General features: G+C 41.7%; 1 long non-coding RNA gene and 1 pseudogene across 5 annotated transcripts in view; one reads left to right on the top strand and one right to left on the bottom strand.

The window, feature by feature from the left end:
• Window positions 1-22,646, bottom strand: part of LOC149119463 (uncharacterized) — a 271,925-nt pseudogene that overhangs the window by 173,654 nt on the left and 75,625 nt on the right. The window lies entirely within an intron of this gene.
• LOC149119465 (uncharacterized) lies at window positions 516-22,544 on the top strand. Of its 4 annotated transcripts, XR_016228629.1 has the most exons (5): window positions 516-749; window positions 2,891-2,952; window positions 18,542-18,643; window positions 21,616-21,680; window positions 22,086-22,544. It is a non-coding gene; the product is annotated as an uncharacterized LOC149119465 (long non-coding RNA). The 4 variants fall into 4 exon arrangements; XR_016228630.1 differs by lacking the exon at window positions 516-749 and having other exon boundaries at window positions 2,865-2,952; window positions 22,091-22,544; XR_016228628.1 differs by lacking the exon at window positions 516-749 and having other exon boundaries at window positions 2,865-2,952.

The following is a 22,646-nucleotide window of genomic DNA, read 5'->3' as shown; positions in this document are numbered from 1 at the left end:
CTGCCAGGAGGCGATGAGTAGCCCCACAGGCCCAGGAGCACAGACGCCCACCCAGAGCCCACCCAAAAGCAGGCCCACCTCAGGTGTTACCTTCAGACAGTCACTGTCTCCTGCTGCTGAAGACTACCCGGCCCCGTGTTGCAGAGTTCCTGGTTCACCCGCTCACTAAGGAGGGAAGCAGAGGCACAGTTGTGCTTTCCAGAAATCCGCTCAGCTAGGGGGCAGAGATTCCCCAGGCTGGGGGAAAGGAGGGCCTGAGCCAGCCTGCGCCATAGCTCTGTGGCCTGGAAAAATTCATCGCCTTCTGCAGGCCTGCAGGTTGTGGCATCTCGCCAGATGGCGCTCTAAGCGGTAGCTCAGACGTCAACAGCTCCCTGGCTTCCAGCCAGTTAGTGGGCTTCAGTGCCCAGCACCGGCTCAGGCTCTGCCCCTGCCGTAGGCCTTCAGCCAATCATCACTCTAGAAGGGCGGGGCTGGCCCCGAGAGACCCGCCTCCACGCCGGCAGGCTGTAAAGGCTGCGGCCCGCTGAGGGCTGCGGGTTAGTAGTCTGTGTGTGCGGGGACTGGTACCGCATGACACCAAGAGTGTGAAAAAGCTGGAGAAGATGAACTGGTCCTCGTGAGTACATGTGGCTTGCTACACACGCGGCACTTTGGGATATCCTGTAACCTGAACGTCTGCAGAAAAGCCAAGTGCACAATACGAATTTACTCCGGGAAATTGTATCTACGAGGGCTGTGCTCGCTTTGTGAGTGTGGACACTCGGGGAGGGCTTGCAAGGAGGCAGGTGGAGCGGCCTTGTGTGTGGCTGAGAACCATTTCATCCCAGGAACCCTGGCCACGCTGTGCTCTTAATCATCCTGTGCTGCTGCTGGGGGGAAGGGGTGGGCGGGACATCGTTTATTTTAAAATCAAGATTGATATATTGAGGGTCCTTGTCTATTTAGATAAGAATTCTAAATATTGGGTTTCTGTAAATGAGAAAACATGGTACAGTCTAGCATTTACAGTGTGAGAGAAATACACAGGAAGGTGAGGGATTTACCAAGAGGAAGGGGGTCAGAAATTGAAAGCGGCTGTGGCACACCAGGCTTTTCCAGGGAGTAGACCAGAGGCTGCAAAGGAGAGAGAGCATGTGGGCAGGAGAGCAGCGGCGGGGCAAGCCAGGAGGCTCCAGAGGCAGCCAGAAGGCCCCACACCAAGAGACATGGGGTGAACAAGGGCCATGTACAAGCCTTCACAGTCCAGAGCCACGGGGAGAGGAAAAACTGTGCAGGCAGGAATGACCACAAAACCACGTGGTGTGGGCAGACAGCGGAGGGGCTGCTAAAAAGCTGTGTGCCTGGAGGCTTGGGAGGGCAAGGGCAGGCCAGAGGGCTCCATGCTTTCTATGCACTCCCCAAAGGGGTGTAATTAGTTGTCTGCTTGGCAAGTTGGGAATACAGGTGGAATACATAGGGGTTGGAGGCATAGTTTTCCAGCTCATGAATCTGATTAACTTAATCTTGTATGCCTGCTCATATCAGGGGACATGCTTTTGCTGGCTGAAGACTTCCTTTTGAGTCCTTTCTCACTTTTTCATGATAAAGCCGTTCTCACACAGTCATGACTGTGGAACAAATCATAGTTCTGCAGTGTCTTCCTCAAAGGAGTGTTGTGGGTCAGAGGGGTGCGAGGCTGGGGCCAGTCATCACTCATCACTCCCTATGCATGGTCTCTGGTGCATCCAGGACCAAAGGTGCAAAGCAATTAACCTTGCAAAGAAACTGCCACTGTTTGTGGGCCAGAAATAGCTTTTTTTTTTTAAGGTTTATTTGAAAGTCAGAGTTACAGAGAGGGAGAGGCAGAACAAGGGAAGTCTTCCAACCTCTGGTTCACTCCCCTAAATGGCCACAAGGACCAGGGGCTGGGTGAGGCTGAGACAGGAGCTTCTTCTGGGTCTTGGACTAGGGCTTAGGGATCCAAGGACTTGGGGCATCCACCACTGCTTTCCCAACTGCATTAGCAGGGAACTGAATTGAAAGTGGAGCAGCCTGGATTCAACCCATTGCCAATATGGGGTGGGTGGCTTAATTCATGGTGCCAGGTCCCATCATCTGCTGTTTGGACTGTACAATATGTTAAGATATCTTTGTGATGGGGCTGGTGCTGTGGTGTAACAGGTAAAGCCACTGCCTGCAGTGGTGCATTCCCATATGGTGTGGGTTCAAGTCCTGGCTGTTCCTCTTCCAATCCAGCTCTCTGCTATGGCCTGGGAAAGCAGTAGTAGAGGGCCCAAGTCCTTGGGTCCCTGTACCCATGTAGGAAACCTGGAAGAAGCTCCTTGCTTTGGATCAGCACAGCTCCACCTATTGCAGCCAATTGGGAGTGAACCAGTGGATGGAAGATCTCTCCCTCTCTCTCTTCCTCTCCTCTCTCTGTGTGCTTCTGACTTTGAAATAAACAAATAAATCTTTAAAAAATGATATCTTTGTGATTTTAAGGTAGTTCTGACCTTTACTCTTAACATTAGTAGTTACAGTCTGAGGAACTGTGGAAACTTCAGTAATTCGATGCTAAGTTTAAATATTAGGTCAATAAGATTGCTACTTGTTTTTGTCTCATTTGGTTTGTCTGTAGCTACTAGACAGCTTTATTGGATAAAAATATATTCAGCTGTAGTTGTGCTTTCAAACCTGTTTGCTTAGTGATTTTTTTTAAGATTAAAAGACATGATTGAGTTATTTATTGCAAAAATTCTTCCACTCCTGGGAAGCCCAAAACCAGCAAGAAAAGCAAACAATAAACTTTCATTAATTAAATTGAGAATCCTGTGCTCACAAACCTGAACAGCTGAGCTGGAAAGGGAACCTGATATGTGCCCTCTTAATTGCAGAACTTCTCTTGCAGGCCTCCCCCAGAGGAAGCACTGCTGTGGTCAGAAGGATTTGAGGAGCTGTGGGCCAGCAAATGTGAGTTAACCTTGAATTTGATCTACTGCAAATATTGCAAGAGTCTAGAAAGATTGTGTCCCCACAACAAATGAGCAGCTCACAAGAGGAGAAATAGACTCAACAGTCATGGGAGCCTAGAACATCTTTTTAACTCCTTATTTTTTAGTATATTGACTCCAAGTGGGGAAGACAAATTAGCCTTAAACAGCACAGTGGCTGTGTTCTCGGTTGAGCTTGAGTCTGCTTTTCCATTGCATATGTTTACAAGATGCTTAGTTCTGAGAGAATTTGTCATTCCCCTGTGGACTTTTTTTTTTGCATCAACAGCAAACATAAGTATTTGTCTTTGTACTTAAGCATTTTGCCTACTGGCATCTTTGTCTTTAAGATTTGTTAAAATTTTATGTAAGTTATGTAACTTTCATGTATTTCATATGTATAGGTTTTGGAACATAATGATACCTCCCACTCCCCCCTCCCTCCCGCCCATTCTCCAATTCTTCTTCCTTCTCCCTTTGCCATTCCCTCTCTTAATTTTTTACAAAAAGCTAATTTCAGTTTATTTTATGATCATTCAGTTAATCCTACACTAAGTAAAGGAGTTCAACAAATAGTATGAAAAAAAAAAAAACTGTTCCTCAGTGAAAGAGACGGGCTGTAATAATTATTGATTCTCAAAATGTTCACTTCACTCCAATGCATTACATTTCAGGTACTCTATAAGTTACCTCAGATCAGGGAAAACATAGTATCTGTTTTTAAGACTGACTTATTTGACTAAGTATAATGGTTTCCGGTTGCATCCATTTTGTTGCAAAAAGACATATTTTTTACAGGTTATTAGTAATCCATAGTGTGTGTGTGTGTGTGTGTGTGTATGTGTGTGTATGTATATATATATATGTATATGTATATGTATATATATATATACACATACACTATATATACCATATATACCATATATATCATAATTTCTTTATCCAGTCACCAGTTGATGGAGAACTTGATTGATTCCATATCTTAGCTCTTGTGAATTGTGCTGCAGTGAACATGGTAGAACAGATAAGTTTTTCATAGGCTGATTTATTTTTGTTTGGGTAAATTCTAGAAGTGTGATGGTGTATCATATGATTGGTATATATTCAGATTTCTGAGGTATTTCCATATTGTCTTCCATAGTGGTTGTACCAGCTTAAATTCTCACCAGCTGTGCATTAGGGCACCTTTCTCACCACATCCTTCCCAACACTTGTTGTTTAATTTCTGTACAAGAGCCTGTTGAGGTAAAATATCACTGTGGTTTTGATTTGCATTTCCCTGATGGTTAGTGATCCTGAGCATGTTTTCAAATATCTGTTGGCCATTTGAATTTCCTCTCTTGACAAATGTCTGAAAAGTCCTTTGTTCATTTATCATCAATTAACTGGATTTTTTTGTTGTTATTGAATTTCTTGAGCACTTTATAGATTCTGGATATTAACCCTTTATTAGTTGCATAGTTTGCAAATATTTCTTCCCATTCTGTCAGTTGCCCCCTTCACTTTGCTGAGTGTTTCTTTTGCAGTGCAGAAGCTTCTCAGATTAATATAATCTCATTTGTCAATATTGATTTGATTGCCTGTGTTTCTGGGGTCTTTCCAAGAATCTTTATCTATGTCAATGTCAACCAGAGTTTCCCCAATATTCTCTAAGAATTTGACAGTATTGGGTCATAGCTTCAGGTCTTTGACCCATTTTGAGTGGATTTTTGGGTAAGGTATAAGGTAGGGGTCTAGTTTCATACTTCTACATGTGGAGATCCAGTTTATCCAGCACATTTTTTAAGAGACTCTCTTTGTTCTAGGTTTTCATTGTAGCTCTTTTGTCAAAGATAAGTTGGTTGTAGGTGTGTGGATTGACTTTTGGAGTTTATCTTCTGTTCCATTGGTCTACACATCTGTTTTTATGCCAATATCAGGCTGTTTTGATCATAACTGACCTGTAGCATGGCTTGAAATCAAGTATTGTGATGCCTCCAGCTTAGTTTTTGTTGTATAATATCTCTTTAGCTATTCAAGGTCTCCTGTGTTGTTATGGAATCATTTTTATGGGATCATTTTTTATTTTATGGAATCATTTTTTATTTTTATGGAATCATTTTTTCTAGAGCTGAGAAGAATATTACTGGTAATTTGATTAGCATGGCATTAAATCTGTGAATTGCTTTTGGTAGCATGGGTGTTTTGATGATGTTGATTCTTCTAATCCATGAAAATGGAAGACTCTTCCATTTTATTTATTCTACTTCTTTCTTTAATTTTTTGTAATTTTCATATTAATGCTTTCACTGCCTTGGTTAAATTTATTCCAAGGTATTTTTTGTAAGCATTGTAAATGGGACTGGTCTTAAGAGTTATTTCTCAGCCATGACATTGTCTGCCCACTGACCTTTAGGGCCCTTGATATACTGGCTCCTCTGCATGCAGTGCAGTTTTAGTTCTTTCTCACCACTCACAAATCATTGCAGTGGCCACTCCTCAGGGACAGCATCCTTGATCTATTGAGATGGATTCCCTTTCAGATGTTCTCATAGCACTGTGTTCTCTGGAGTCACATGTTCCCATTAACTTCCATGATCATTTGATAATGTGATGTCTGTCCCCACTAGACTGTGGCTGCCAGGACTTGAACTTTTTCCTGCCCACTGCTGCATCACACCACTGAGCATGGTACCTGCTACAATGGAAGCAGTGCAAATCACTGTTGAATGTATGAGTGTTTAATGATCTTGCAGATAGACTTTGGTGAAGCAAGCAATATCTACTAATGAACAGGGAAATAAGGACAAGATATTAAGAGCGCGTGGACTCAAATGTCTGAGAATATCTGCAAGACATCTACCTTTTGTTAAAAAAAAAAAAACTCATGCTCATCACATTATGACTTCTGGGCTTTCATGGAAGGAGAAGTCAGATGATAACAGAAACTAGAGTTTGGACTTTCAGGGCTGCTAAAAGCACATTTTCTCAGGTAGTGTTTCCCAGTGTTCTCTAGTATGGAATAAGCTGAAATAGATTTAATATGAGAAACCACATAACCCTGCAAATATACACTATATAATGTTCCTGTCAATTTCTTCATTTTGGTAATGTTTTGTCACTCTGTTTGAAACAGAAATGTTTTAACATAGAGTAATTTCATACAGGCACTCTGAAAAAACAAATAGAACAGTTTATGTTATCTGTCATGACATCACTTGAAACAATCCCCAAAATTTTCACTGGAGCATGTCTCTTGTACGGGTGCTATTATCCAACCACAATATTTTACTATTCATGGTTCAAATTTCTATCATTGTGTTGGAGAGAAGAGAAACAGTAGTGAATTTCTGGGACATGACAGGTATCATAGATGAAAGTGTACAATATATATTTGGGTGGTGTGGGACAGGGAGGTGCCTACCCTGTGCCAGGTGTCACAGTATTTCTAACTTTGTTTTCCAATGTAAGCCCAAAATTGCAGCTAAAGGAGTTAGTCTGATGTTATAGAGCATCCCTGCCATTGAATCAGTAAGCTTTGACATGTACAGATTCCTCAATTCTGGCTTAGATGCTTTTTGACAGCATAAGAAAGTAATTTACTACATGGTGACTACAATGTTTTTTCCCTTTTTTAAAAGATTTTATCCATTTATTTAAGAGGTAGAGTTACAGACAGTGAGAGGGAGAGCCAGAGAGAAAGGTCCTCCATCTGCTGGTTCACTCTCCAAATGGCCACAACAGCCAGAGCTGAGCTGATCTGAAGCCAGAAGCCAGAAGCCAGAAGCCAGGAGCATCTTCTGGGTCTTGCAGGGCCCAAGCACTTGGGCCATATTCCACTGCTCTCTCATGCCATAGCAGTAAGCTGGATTGGAAGAGGAGCATCCAGGACTAGAACCTGTGCCCATATGGGATGCTGGCACCACAGGCAGAGAATTAATCCACCGTGCAGCAGTGCTGGCCCAACCACACAAATTTAACCTGATTTTTAACATCTTAGTTAAGGTGAAGTTTGCAGTCATTCAAGGTGACTGTAACAACTCAAAAGAGCCTTTTCTTGGCCTTACAGATAAAAAGAGGAATCACCTGGAGTAAGAAATGCACTATAATCTGAGGAAATGGCATTAAGCAAAGGTCTGATTTTTGGCTCATGACCAGACCATACAATATTTGGAGATAACCCATCTCAATAAAAGTTTACAAAAATAATTCATGGAAGTATTTTATAATATTATATAATTATATAATATAATATTAAATTATTATTATGTCTTGCAAGATAATCAGAACCCATTGCTCACTGATGATATCGTCAATTTATTGATTGGCTGAATGATGCATGGACTCCTTAAGATTTATTTGAAAGAAAGAGTTATACAGAGGTGGGGCAGAGAGAGAGATCCTTCATCTGCTAGTGCACTCAATGACTGGAGCTGGGCTCAATCTGAAACCAAGAGCCTGGGGTTTCTTCCAGGTAACTGTAGTAGAGAGATGATTTGGAAGTGAACAGCTGGGACTGGAGTCGGAGCCCATATGGGATGCTGGAACTGCAGGTGGCAGCTTTACATGCTATGCCACAGTGCCAACCCCCAAAAACTCTTAACTGAAACTGCATGCCCTTGGGGCCAGTACTGTGCAGTAGCTGGTTAAGCCACCACCTGCAGCACCGGCATCCCATATGAGCACAAGTTCACGTCCTAGCTACCCCACTTCCAATCTAGCTTCCTGCCAATATCCCTGGGAAAACAGTAGAGGATGGCCCAAGTGCTTGGGCCCCTGCACCCACATAGGAAACCTTGAAGAAGCTTCTGGCTCCTGGCTTTGACTTGGCCCAATCCCAGCCAGTATGGTCATTTGAAGAAGTGAACCAGCAGATAGAACACCTCTCTCTCCCTCTCCCTTTCTGTCTCTCTTTCTCCTCTCTCTGTTTTTCTGCATTTCAAATATATAATCCAATCAAAAATGTATTCTCAAAATGTAACTGAAGGGGCCAGTGCTGTGGCATAGCAAGAAAAGCCACCACCTGCAGTGCTGGCATCCCATATGGGCACCAGTTTGAGACCCAGCTGCTCTGCTTCTGATTCAGCTCTCTGCTATGGCCTGAGAAAGCAGTAGAAGATGGCCCAAGTCCTTGGGCCCCTGCTCCAAAGGAAGGAGACCTGGAAGAAGCTCCTGCCTCCTGGATTTGGATCAGCCCAGTTCTGGCCATTGTGGCCATTTTTGGGAGTGAACCAGTGGGTAGAAGTCCTCTGTTGTTCTCTGTCTCTCTGAATCTGCCTCTCAGTAACTCTGCCTTTCATATAACAAAATGAATCTTTTAAAAAACATGTAACTGAAAACAAATCATGTAAATATTCTAGGTGGGACTGAACAAAAATATCCTCAGGCCAAGAGCTATTTTCTCCAGAAGAGCCATTGAAACAGTAGCATTGATTTTGTTCTGCTTGTTTACACTCCAATGTGAATTTGTTCTTTCCCCTTCATATATTCACCACCTCATCAAGGCTTCATTTGTGTCATGCCAGTTTTACTTCCTAGTGTTTGTGTGTTCCCTCGAATTAGATTCTCTTCCAATTTGCCTTAAATATGGAGTCAGATTTCTTTTTTTAAGATTTATTTATTTATTTGAAGGTCAGGGTTCACAGAGAAAGAAAGGCAGAAAGAGGGAGGGAGAGAGAGAGAGAGAGAGAGAGAGAGAGAGAGAGAGAGGTCTTCCATCTGCTGGTTCTCTCCCCAGTTGGCTGCAATGGCTGGAGCTGAGCCTATCTAAAGCCAGGAGCCAGAAGCTTCTTCCAGGTCTCACACACAGGTGCAGGGGCCCAAGCCCTTGAGCCATCTCCTACTGCTTTCCCAGGCCATAGAAAAAAGCTGTATTGGAAGTGGAGCAACTAGAACTCAAACTGGTGCCCACATGGGATTCCAGCACTGCAGGTGGTAGCTTTCCCCACTACACCACAGCACCAGCCCCAGATTTCTTTCCATATACACCATTTTACCATATATTATTCTCTATTAAAATATTTCTGAATTACCTTAGAGCACTGGATTTAAGTTAATGAATAAGATTCTGATCGTACAGAATTAACTTTCTGGTTAACCAGGTGACTATCACCCCTTAGTTCCTCAGTTACTTCACTCTAAGGGAGTTGACTGGATCCCTAAAAACACTTCCAGCTCCAAAATCCTGTCTGGCTTTGGATGTTTCTTAGAGTCTGTCCCTACCCTGACAACTTTATTTTTTCCCCAAAAATATCTAATATAAAATCATAGCTTCAATGTTTTTGCTGTTTATTCTAATTGGGAGGGCAGCAAATACTGCTATAAAAGCCATTAGGATTTTACTCTTGATGACCTTCTGTCTGGATTGTTCCCCTTTCCTTTAATCTTCCCTTATCTGATCCATTCTTCAAGATCCAGCTCATCTTCTTAAGGCACAATAGTTCATTAATCTCTGGCCCAAGCTCGCATTCAAAATATACTCATCGACTGCCTACTCAAACAAGGCCCTACTGACACCCAGAGGAATAAAAGAAATTCCTACCCATGTGGAATGTACAATCTTGTGGGTTCAAATGTCAAGAACAAGTTACCTAATAAAGCAACAAGGTAGTTCTAGATTATGACAAATGCTTGCAAGAAAAACAAACTAAGTGATGAGGCAAATGGGAGACTTGATCGCCTGGGAAGGCACATTCTATATGCTCCATGAATTTGTATTGACTGAATAAACTACAGGCTCTGCCTTTTAATAACAAATCCTCTTTGAATAGGATAAATGTGAAAGTTATTTTAGCTAGGTCACAACTTTCTCTTAGTTCCAGAACAATTTTTGCCTATAAAAACAATCTAACCAAAATATAATATGTGATATTTTAAAATTAGGAGTCATTGGTTTATTTCTTTTTAGAATTTATATATGTAACGGGAACAGATTTGATGTATTTCATATATACAATCTTAAGAACATAGTGATACATCTCATCCTCCCTTTCTTCCCTATCTCCCTCTTCCTTATTCCAAATGGTCACATCCACCAGGGCTGGGCTGGGTTGAAGGACACTAGGAGACAATAGCTTCATCTGGGTCTCCCACATGGGTGCAAGGACCCAGGGACTTGGGCCATCTTCTGCTTTCCAAGACATATTAGGGAGCTAGATTGGAAGTAGAGCAGCTGGGAGCCAAACCATTGACCACATGAGATGTCAGTACCACCCACAGCAACTTAACCCACTATGCCATAATGTTGACTCTTTCCTTCATTTGAGTGGTTACAGTTGCATTAGAGTTTTCATTTTGTTGCCTGTAATTCATTGCTATTTTATACAAATACTACTGAATTTGCTTGTTTATCTTGAACTCTAAGACCTCATTGGATTTATTGGTTTCAGGATTTTATTTTTGCTGATTCTTGAATTTGTTTTGCTTTATAAAGACAATCATTTCTTTTGCAAATATAGGCAGTCAAAGTCAAATGTATAATTGTTGCCTTAAGCCCTGTCAGATAATTCTAACATCTCTGCTTTCTCATTGTTGGTATCTACTTATTGGGTTCATGCAAGTTGAGATTTGCCTGGTTCTCGGTATGACAAGTGCTTTTCTGAGTCTGAGTGAGTAATTATGATGAGAACCTACATCCTATTTTGCCAAACATGCTGCAGCTGGTTTGGGATGTGCTTTTTCTATAGAAGCAGTCCTGCTTTGTTCTCAGATTGGAGATAAGTCCAGGTTCTGTGCTGGCTTATGTTGACACCCAACAGGGAGAGACAACCCTAAGCAGATCTGTCTTGTGAGGCTGCTCCTTTCCTGATCATTTGGCTTAGGAAACAGAGCTTTTGTTGGGACATTTTTTGTCTTTCTCCTGGCACTTCTGGGTTACCAGTTGTTGGGGCCCAAGTGTGACATATATTAGGCAAAAGGACAAGCTAGAGAACTTTCCACCATCTCATCTCATTCCTTGGGTCTAGTCTCCGGTTGTTTGTCCTACGTCTTTCTACATTTCATCTTTTTTTTTAAGATTTATTTTTTAATTTGAAAAATGGTTACAGAAAGAGGAAGAGAGAGATCTTCCATCCATTGGGTCACTCTCCAAATGGCCACAACACTCAGGGATGGGCCAGACTGAAGCCAGGAGATGGAAACATCTTCAACGTCTCCCTTGTATGTGGTGGGGACCCAAGCATTTTAACCATCCTCTGCTGCTCTCCCAGGCACATTGGTAGGGAACTGGATAAGAAGCAGCTGGAACACCAACTAGTTTCCAGATGGGATGCCAGCATTGCAGGAGGCAGCTTAACCCACTATAACACAATGCCAGCTCCTACATTTCAGACTTTTTATGTTTGTTTCCTCCATAACGTACAAACGTTTTAGTTGTATTCAAAGGGAAGAAATAGGGAAAAGTGTGTGTATTCTATCTCCCAGGAAGTGAACATCTTCTCTACCCTTTTTTTCTTTTTAATATTTTGATTACCATATTTCAACAAATTGGTTTCTTTTTCAATCCTGCATTTTCATTTATGCATTTCAGCATATCTGAATCATCTGATAGTCATAGTAGCCTATGGCTCAGGACTACTATCTAAGAGAAAAAAATTTAAAGAAGATCCAAAGGAAGCAACACATAATTATATTCAAGAGTAAATGATTGGTTCAGCCCTTTCTTTAGAGCACACATTAGCTCTTCTAACTTCCAACCTCAGCAAGGCAACTTGGAGAAGGGAAACTATAACCAGAGACAGGGTGGTGGCTTTTTGTAAAGATTCATTTATTCATTTAGAAGGCATAAGTACAGAGACAAAGGAGACAGAGAGAGATAGGAGAGAGAGAGAGAAGAGAGAGAGAGATCTTCCATCTAATTGGTCACTTTCCAAAAGGCTGCAATGACCAGGGCTAGGCTAGGCTGAGGCCAGGAGATTTTTCCAGGTCTCCCACATGAGTGCAGGAACTCAGGGAATGGGGCCATCCTCTGCTGCCTCCCAGGCTCATTAACAGGGAGCTGGATTGGCAGTGGAGCAGTCAAGACTCAAACCAGTGCCCATATGGAATGCCAGCACTGCAGGCCATGCCTTAACCTGCTATGCTGGAGTGCTGGCCTCCCAGAGGGATGCCTTTAAGAGGGATGGGAGCCGTCCATCACAATTCAAGGCTGTTGCCCTGAGGACCCCAGTCCTCAGACCTTCCTTCAACTCCAGAACATACCACCCATCACTCTGATTGAGAAGGAAAGTTAGCCCTTCAGCTCATCACTTGTGTATGGGCTTGCAGTTGTCCAGCATAGCTCTGCGTCAATGTGCTCCACTGGAAATCTCTGCAATGGCCCAGAAAGGCAAGCCTTGCACTCCACAAGGATGTGGGTCTTTGTCACCTTGATATAAAGTGGTGAGGCAGAAGGAAAAATCCACCCACTGCCATGTTACATTCCAGTTTACATCTATACTTTCACAGGCTGTGAATTCCTCAACAAATATAAACTTGACCTTAATTTTCTTTTCATGCCCAATGTTAAGCACAATAAGAAGCACAAGTTTGATGACCAATAGAGTTCTGTAAATGAGCAAATGTAGAGTCTATCCCATAGAGAAATGGTATATATTAGGACTTACCAAAGATTATCTGTGTATTTCTATTTTGATTAGGAAAATATTCTTGGATTACTAAAACACTGTTAATCACTTCCTGGCTTCGTTACTAATTTTTTCTAATTTATCCATGAATACTAACCTAAGCTTAGGAAACAAAACGTATGCACACTTTTCCCATTTCACACATTAGCTGGCAAAGATGACATGCATGCTGCTACCTCCCTACTGTTCTAATGAATGACATAAGGTTTCCAAGTCAAATAATAACAATGTTACTCCCCTGCTCCACTTCTCAGCTCAACCCTGAGTCAAGGAAGCACATCCTGGAACAGTCTGCATAGTAGCACACTAAAACAAGATTGATTTAGTGATCCTGCAATGACTGAGCACCAAAGGGGAAACTTGTTGAAGGGAAATGGACACTATGAGAAACAGTGACTTGATCAGCTCTTGTCCTGACGGTTGATGTACAATGTAATACTTTATCCATTTTAGTATTTTTTTTGTTCTAGTACCATTGGTTGAACTCTGTAATTAACACACAATTATTCTTAGGTGTTTAAATTATAACTGAAAAGTGATCCCTGTTAGGAATTTGGAAAACATTATGTTGAGTGAAATAAGCCAATCCCAAAGGGACAAATACCACTTGTTCTCCTTGATAGGTGACAACTAACTGAGCACCAAAAAGGAAACCTGTTAAAGTGAAATGAACACTATGAGAAACAGTGACTTGATCAGCCCTCACCCTGACTGTTGATGAGCAGCTTAATATGTTATCCCTCTTAGTATTTTTTTTGTTTGTTCTACTCAATACTTTTGGTTGAATACTGTAATCAATACACAATTCTTCTTAAGTGCTGAAACTTAACTGAAAAGTGATCGCTGTTAAATATAAGAGTGGGAATAAGAGAGGGAAGAGATGTGCAATTCGGGACATGCTCAAGCTGACTTACCTCAAACGGTAGAGTTAGAAACATACCAGGGGATTCCAATTCAATCCCATCGAGGTGGCATGTACCAATGCCATCTCACTAGTCCCAGTGATCAATTTCTGTTCACAATTGATCATAATGATAGGACTAAGAACCAAAGGGATCACATAAACAAGACTAGTGTCTGCAAATACTAGCTGATAGAATCAAAAAGGGAGAGAATAATCCAACATGGGAAGTGAGATACACAGCAGACCCATAGAATGGCAAATGTCCTAACAGCACTCTGGCCTCAATGAACGATCTCTGTGAGTGAGATCCCAGTGGAAAGAACGGGTCATCAAAGAAGGAGGTGCCTTTCTCTGAAGGGAGGAGAGGACTTCCACTTTGACCATGGCCTTGTCTACATATGATCAGAGTCAGTGAACTCATGGGGCTTCCATAGCCTTGGCAGCTCATGACAAGAGTCTAGGGTGATTGCTGATGCCATAAACAAGAGTGTCAATTTGTTAAGTCAACAACAGGAGTAACTGTGCACTTGCTCCTCATGTAGGATCTCTGTCCTTAATGTGCTGTACATTGAGATTTAATGCTATAACTAGTACTCAAACAGTATTTTTCACTTTATGTTTCTGTGTGGGAGCAAACTGTTGAAATCTTTACTTAATGTATGCTAAACTGATCTTCCATATATAAAGAGAATAAAAAATGAATCTTGATGTGAATGGAAGGGGAGAGGGATTGGATAAGGGGAGGGTTGTGGGTTGGAGGGACATTATGGGGGGGAAGTCATTGTAATCCATAAGCTGTACTTTGGAAATTTATATTCATTAAATAAAAGTTCAAAAAAAAAGATGGAATGTCAGAAGCAAGATTGGCTTCCTGAAATAATTTTCAATAAACCATGAAAAAAGAAATCTTAATCAGTCACATCAATCTTTAACCCATGTAACCCTCATCAGCAGCAAACTCTTCCTGAAAACAATTTTTAATTATTTTTTTAAAAAGTTACCTCCTATGAGTTCACTAGTTACTCAATGAAATTAAAATAATGAAATGAGTATTACCCAGAGATTGAAATGAAATAACTAAGAATTGGGAAATAGTTCATAGCATCAGGTATGCCAACTTGGAACAAAAACATTCCATAACTCCTCTCAGTGCAGGGCTTGCAGGATAGCCTATAGACAGTCATATAAGATAAAACTGCACGTGTCTTCCTCCAGCCTGTGGCAAAGAAGGTCCATAGTGAATCAGATAGCTGATTCTGTCAGTGAGGCTGCTGATTAGAATAATGAATGAGTAGCCTGTCTGGAATGCACCATCAAAGATTCAGGAATCACTGAGGAACTAAGAGATTGAGGTCTCAGAGGGGATACTGTCTGCACAACCCAGACAAACAGGGAAAGAGAATGTTTAAAGACAGATAGATATCAGTGCTTAAATAAAAATATTTGTGAACTCATTGAAAATAAAACAACTTTTAAATACAAAGATTTGAAAATACAAAAATATTTAGATAAATTATAAATGTAATGTGTATAAACCATGGCTGTTTTCTTTTGTAAATGATAAAATTTTAAAACAGTCCTGCTTTACTGTAACATTAGCAAAGCTACATAAAATTGATAGCTATAGTATCAAATTAAGTTGCCCAGGGAGATTAAACTTCTCAATGGATTGATTGCATTCCTAACCAGACTCTGTGTGTTTGTGTGTGTGTGTGTGTGTGTGTGTGTGTGTGTGTGTGACTGGAGGTGGGTGGCAAGGTGATTAACCACCTTCTAAATAACTAAAGATATAAACTTGGATTTACAATTATATTGGTGCCTTAAAAACCCAGAAAATAGAGATGCCAAGTAAACCTCTAAGTGTGAGAGTCAGTGACCAGTGCTCCTTTTCCTCCATACAATTTAGGAGAATTCTGGGTTGCAAAATAATCTCTTTACTATATAACAAATGCCTTTATCTTTTACCAAATTGTTATACTTTCCAATTTGAATTTCTCCTTCTGATTATGTTCAATTTGCAGTGGATAATATTTTTGTTTTACAAATTTAGTTATTTATTTGAAGGCAGAGTTACAGCAAGAGAGAGTGAGAAGGAAGAGATCTTTCATCCTCTGGTTTACTTCTCAAATATCTACAGCATTGCAGAGTGGGCCAGGTCAAAGCCAGGAGGCTGAACAGTGGATAATCTCATTAGTCATTTGTCTGAAATAGAAAGGTTTATTGACATATGCTATGATAAAATCCAATAAAAGAAAAAAAGCAATAAATATTGCTACCTATAATTTTAGTTAGTCTATAAATATTGTATAACTACAATATATAATATATACTTTTGTACAATATTACAATATACAATACCAGGGACATACTATCAGAAATGAAGCTACTGATACTCAATTATTAAAACAAAAAAAATCATAACTATACTGATTCTGAACAATAATAGAGTGATTCTATTTTTAAATTTAAACATTTTCATGAACTCAAATGATTCTTTGTAGCTCCTAATAAGCCCTGGCAGTCCTATGTTGTTTAACACTTCATCTTCAGTGCCAGCTTGATATTACACTGCTAACAATGCAGTAGAATTGAAGACTTGACAGTCACAAAATGTGTCACAGTCATGTGAATCTTACCTTAAGATAGGAATGTGTAGAATAAATCCTTTAAATAGAAAGATGGTCTTCTTATGTTACAAGGGAGAAAGAACTAGAGAGATAAAATGACTTGCTGATGTCTCTTAACTGTTTTAGGGCAGAAATAAGATGATTTCTAAGATTCTGACCACTTCCCTTTATACTACTGCCTCAACTAGATGAGCCCATAATTTTAAGGACATCAAACTTAGGCACAATGGATTTTTTAAGGTTACATGACAAAGAAGTATCAAAGTGAAATGTAAAAATCATTGTCCACATCTTTCTCTCTTCCCAATCCATTATGTAAATTTGATTTACAATTATTCATTATTCAAATATCATTTACAACCAAGAATTATTTTTGCTGAATTTAACAATGAAACTGCTTTTAGCCATTAAGTCAGTCATTTTATTGGAAGACATAGACATGGGTTTTTTTGTTTTGTTTTGTGTTTTAATTTGAGAGGCAAAAAGACAGGAAGAGAAGGGGTATTCACCCTCTGGTTCACTGCTCAAATACCCGCAATGTCCAGAGGTGGTTGAGGAGTGGGGAACCCAATCATTTGAGCCATCACACTGCTGCCTCCCAGAGGCCAGAACTGGGAATCACACCCATTAACTCCAGTGTGGGACACCAACATCTTAACCACAAGGCTAAATGCTGTCTTCCAGATGTGTTTTTTCATCAGTCATTTGAAAATGAAAGTTAAGTCAGACCTGAAATCTGATATTTTGGAGTCCTCAGGCATGTATAGGCAAGGTTATGCATGAGAGTTATTTAGGTGCTCAAGAGTCTGTAACTTAGAGAACAGAAGAGGCCAAATATCTGTGACAGGATATCAACATTTGGGAGATGGGTTGTGCTCCATTAAGAGACTGAGAAAGACAAGTCAACAGATAGCAGTAGCACCAAGGGAGAATGCTATTCTAGAAGCTAAGGAGAAACATATTGAAAAATAAATTTATTTCTTAAAGATTTACTTACTTATTTGAAATGCAGGGCGAGGGAGAGAGATCCATCTCCCATCTGCTGGCTTACCCCCCAAATGGTCACATTGGCTGGGGCTGGGTCAGGCCAAACCCAGGAGCTGGAACTCCATCCAGGTTTCCCATGTGGATGGCAGGGACTCAATGACGTGGATCATCTGCTTCTTTCCAGATGCATTAGCCAGAAGCTGGATGGGAAATGTAGCACCCGAGACTCAAGAGGGTGCTCATATGGGATGCCAGCATCACTGGTGAGAGAGTAACCTGCTGTATCACAGTACCAGTAGGTAAAGCAATTCAAAATGCCAGAGAAACATAAAATATCAAAGAAATGTCAAATAAACTTCCAGTAATGGCATTATGGTGCAGTGGGTTAAACTCCCACTAGGGATGCCTACAACACATATCAGAATGCCTGGGACTGAACCCTGCTTCTGCTTCTGACCCAGCTTCCTATTAATGTGCATGGGTGGCACCAGATGATGGCCCAAGTACTTAGGTCTCTAACACCCATGTGGAAGATCTGAATGGAATTCCTGGCTCCTTGCTTCAGCCTTACCCAATCCCACCTGTTCTGGGCATTTGGTGAGTGACTCATCAGATTAACCCCCCCAACCCCTGGTTGCACGCTCACTCTCTCTCTCTCTCTCCCTTTTCTTCCCTCTCCCCTTCCCCTTCCTTTCCTCCCTTCTTCCTTCCCTTTATCTCCCTCCCTGTCACTCTGCCTTTCAAATAAATAAGCCTTTTTTTAAAAAAAGTTAACAGGCCATTGGATTTATGATATCCATAATCATCTGAGTAAAGATTTTGTATTTTATTCTTAATGAAATATGAGTATTTCTTTTTGTTTTCTTAACCACTTTTGTACAGGAGAGTAACAACATAAAAACTGTTCTCCAAGAAGTTTGATCTAATCACTTCACATAGGATAGACTGAAATGAGAAGAAATTACAAGACAGAATACAGTTGTGCAGATAAAAAATGAAAATCAAACTAGAATGATATCATTGGGGACAAAATGAGGAAGGAAATACAATCAATGTTTTGCAAGAAATGCAAATATATATTATTTATAGAAAATAGAAAAAAATGAGAGGTTTTGAAAAACTTGTGCAGAATTGAATTAAAGGACCTTTTCTTTGTGCAACCAATTTTGAAATCCATACATGTAACAGTCTTCAAAAACTTCATGGAAAATGCATATTATGCAAAAATGGTACATGAATATCAAAACAATTTTAAAGTCTATTTGAATGGTGATTATACTGAGGGTTGGGAGGGAGAAGATACAGATATTCCATTTAATGTTTCACTCCCAAAATGGCCAGAATAGCCAGGTCTGCTCAGGATGAAGCTGGGGACGAGAATTCCATCTGAGTCTCCCACATGAGTGGTAGTGGCTCTAGCAGTTGAAACCTCTTCCTCTGCCTTCTCAGGTACACTAACAGGAAGCTGGATTAGAAGTGGAGCAGCTGGGACTCCAACCGTACTCTGATGTGGAATGCCAGCATCACATGCTTAACCTACTGCAATTAATGGTAAAACTTGTCTTCAAACAGTACTTTATACTTTGTGTGTTTATGTAGGTGCAAACAGTTGAAGTCTTAGTATAGAGTTGACCTTTTGTATATAAAGATAATTAAAAATGAATCTTAATGAAGAATGTGATGGGAGAGGGAGTAGGAGGTGGGACAGTTTGGGAGTGGGAAGGTGGGATTGGGGTTAAGAATTGTTAAATTATAGAAGTTGTACCTATGAAACTTATATTTATTAAAAGCTTTCTAAAAACTCTATTAACTTCCAACTGGGAAATCAATAATTAAGTCAAGGTGGAGTTAATTTTTTTAAGGATTTATTTTACTTAGTTGAAAGACAGTTACAGAGAGAGGGAGAGAGAGAGAAGTCTTCCATTCTGCTGGTTCACTCCCCAAATGACTGCAACAGCCATCTGAAGTCAGGAGCCAGGAGCTTCTTCTGGGTCTCCCATGTGGGTGCAGGGGACCAAGAAGTTGGGCCATCTTCTACTGCCTTCTCAGGACATAGCAGAGAGCTGGATCAGAAGAGGAGCAGCTGAGACTGGAACTGACACCCCTGTGGGATGCCAGCACTGCAGGCTGGGGCTTTAACACACTGCGGCACAGCGCTGGCCCCAGAGTTAGTCATTTAAACAGGCATGTAGTCAAATCAGTAATGGCAACTTCTTCATTTCCAAACACAGAAATTGTTTTAAATGGCTTTAGAGATGTACTTATCTAATACTGTGGGTGAGACCCCAGTAGTCAAAATTTGTAATGACCACAGGCCAGCACTCCCTGAGGCAGCAAAGAGACTGCAGGAGAAGAATGCAAAACACCAGAACCAGTCAGCCCTAGATAAAAGTGTGTGTGCAGCTAATGCAGGACTCACAATCTTTAGATGACAGACGCATGTTTCACAACCAGAAAGAAAAGAAAACTACCTGAGAAGATGCAGAGAGATAGGAACAGGCACAGAACCTGGGGATTCTAGGGTACAGCTCCTTTGGCCCTCTATGGTTACCTTCCCTTAGCACACAGGCAGAGCCTGAAGCCTTATGCTACCCATACCCTCACCCCCCTTAAAGAAAAAGTCAGGGGGCTGGCACTGTGGCATAGCAGGCTAACTCTCCATCTGTGGCACCAGCATTGCATATGGGTGCCAGTCCAAGTCCCAGCTGCCCCTCTTCCTATGTGGCTCTCTGCTATAGCCTGGGAAAACAGTGGAAGATGGCCCAAGTGCTTGGGCCCCAGCACCCGCATGAGAGGCCTGGATGAAGCTCCTGGTTCCTGGCTATGGATGGGCACAGCTCCAGCCATTGCAGCCATCTGGGGAGTGAACCAGCAGATGGAAGATCTCCTTCTCTGTCTCTCCCTCTCTCTGTCTGTGGCTCTATCTCTCAAAAAATGATTAAAATCTTTTAAAAAAGAAAAAGTCAGAGGGGCCCATGGAGAAGTGGTACCTCCTGGATGAGTCCTTGGAGAAGAGGGCAGAGCAAGCACAGAGCTCACCCAGAAGTGCCTGGGGACAGTGTTTCCACTACTGCATTTTAATGGGGACATCAGCCACCTGACCACTCTCCCCCACCACACACACACTGCCGAGGCTTCATTGGTGAATCCTTCTAGACACCAAGGATTGGGCTGGTAGAGCTGCAGCTGAGAGAACAGGTCCCACTCACAGATGGGGACAGGCCACCCCCCACCAAACACAGGTCATGTCAGAAGCCTCTGACCAGCTGGGAGCTTTCTTCCCAACCTCACGGCCTGGGAGGGATGCACTGAGAAGATGACTTTGTAGCAAACCTAGGAGTTTGACTTGAGATAGTGGACAGTACATTGTGCTCCCCAAGTCTAACATAGTCATGGGCAATGTTAATAGAGGTGTCGCAGGCTGAGGGAGGTGACAGGCATGCTCTGCTGCAGACCTGTGACATAGGAGCAGGGACTCCAGGCCAGGGAAGGGAGTCCCTGAGGTTCCCAGCCTTTCCTCTCTCCTCAGTGACCACTGTCCAGGCCACCTCTTCTCTGTGGCCACAGACAGTTTTGAAAGCAGTATCCTGGGGCAGGGGCATTTAGCCATTACTGAAGGTTACTGCAAGGGCAGGGAGGGAAGGATGCAGAGCATATCTCTGAGTGTTTAGTCCAGAGGGAGCATTCCTCCTAAAACGTTATAGAACTGTCTGCCCCAAGCAGCCCTGCCATGTACCCATGGCTTTGATGGTAGTTTGTTAATGTCTCATTCAGAACATACTTCCAGCCATTGCTATTGGACAAGAGATGGTTGGTGAGAAAATTCTTCCTAGACTTTTTAAAGATTTATTTATTTGAAAGGCAGAGTGACAGAGAACAAGGAGAGATCGTCCATTTACTAGGTCATTCCCCAAATGTCTGCAAAGCCAGGGCTCAGCCAAGTTGAGGGCAGGAACTCCATGCTGGTCTCCCACATGAGTGATAGGAACCCGCATACTTGTGCCATCACCTGTTGCCTCCTTGGTGGATTAAGTCACTGTGCAGGGATAGGGTATGTCACCCATATTCTGGAGCCAGCCCAGCCCTCACCTTGTGGAGTCTGCAGAATTCAGGAGCTCCCCATGGGCAAGTCCAAGTTGAGGGACCAGGACAGTCAGTCCTAGCAGGATCCACCCATTCCACCTCCCCCTTCTCAGACACCGGGCCCTAAGCTCTCCACATTTCCTGCTTCTCAAATCTCCAGCTCCCTCTTTGCAGAGGGGAGAAAGCTGAGCCACCACAGGGACACTTTGCCCAGTGCAGCCTGGAAGAGACTGTGACATGACAATCTCACGAGAGTACATGTTTGCCTCTCCCCCAAGGGGTGCCTGGTTGGACAGTTTGCAAAGCGGGTGGGCATGGATGATGTCATAAAGCAGTAGCCAATCAGTAGGCTCCCTGGCACAGTGGGTGTAGGGGAGTGTTGCCAGGTGAGGGGAGTGAGGAGCTGGGCTGGGGTCTGAAGCCGCCTCCTCTACTGCCAGATTCCCCAGTGGCAGGGTCACCTCCATGTTCCTGCACAGCCCTGGTGATCTGAAGCCATACTCAGGTGAGATAGAATTTCCTGACCTACTGGCACTTCATTGACATCTGGGTCTTTGCTTTCTCCGTGTTGTGGAGTCATTTCTCTGTTATGTCCTTTGTGTGCTTGTATGTGTGTTTAATATGCATTTGAATAATGTTGAAGATATTACATAATTTAAATTCCTCTTGTAGATACATCTTTGCTAGTTTGCCTTTTGTCCTTTAATGTTTTCTGTTTCTTGCTGTGACTTATAATGATTGTCTACCTGGTAGTCTTGCTAAATTCACTTACCAGTTGTATTTGGCTTGGGGTTAGAGTGCATTCTCTCTCCTTATAATGGTGTCATCCATGTATATTGAGTTTTATTGCTTAAAAGTTGATATTTAAAGTTTATGTTTCTTTTTGTTGATTTCATGACCACTCCTCCAGTACAGAGTTGAAGGGATGGGGAGAGAAGACAGTCACATCCGTGTCTCTTCCCAGGATAAAGCTTTCACTGGCCCTGTATTAAGTAGTGTGCTGTACTCCATTTTAGACTATCTTGATCACATGAAGGAAGTCTGTGTTTTCCTGTTCTGCTACAAGTAGATTTATTTTCTTGTCAGATATTGAATTTTATTAAATGCTTTTTAGTATTTAAGTGGTCATGTAATTTCTCATATTTTTCACCTTTCTGGATGATTGATAGGATTTATTTGAGAATGCTAAAAATCTTCAATTTTTAGTGTAGCTCATTTGTTCTTGATCTGGTATGCTTTCCTAGATGACTGAACTCATATAATCATATTTTGCTTACATATATGTACCTCAGTTTATGAAAGACATGCTTTTTGATTTCATTTTCATTGTATACCCTGGTCTCGTTTGCATCATATGTGTAACACTAGCTTCCCAAAACAGATTCAAAAACCTTCTGTGTATGTCCACTTGGAACAAGTCAGGGAAATTCAGTGGTTTTCTATTTATTTATTTATTTATTTATTTATTTAT

Source organism: Oryctolagus cuniculus, chromosome Y, assembly GCF_051225735.1.
Source record: "Oryctolagus cuniculus isolate XC-2025 breed Fujian yellow rabbit chromosome Y, ASM5122573v1, whole genome shotgun sequence".
In the NCBI taxonomy this organism is placed as follows: domain Eukaryota; kingdom Metazoa; phylum Chordata; class Mammalia; order Lagomorpha; family Leporidae; genus Oryctolagus; species Oryctolagus cuniculus.
The sequence above is the reverse complement of the archived record's forward strand: the minus strand, read 5'-3'. Positions and strand labels throughout refer to the sequence as shown.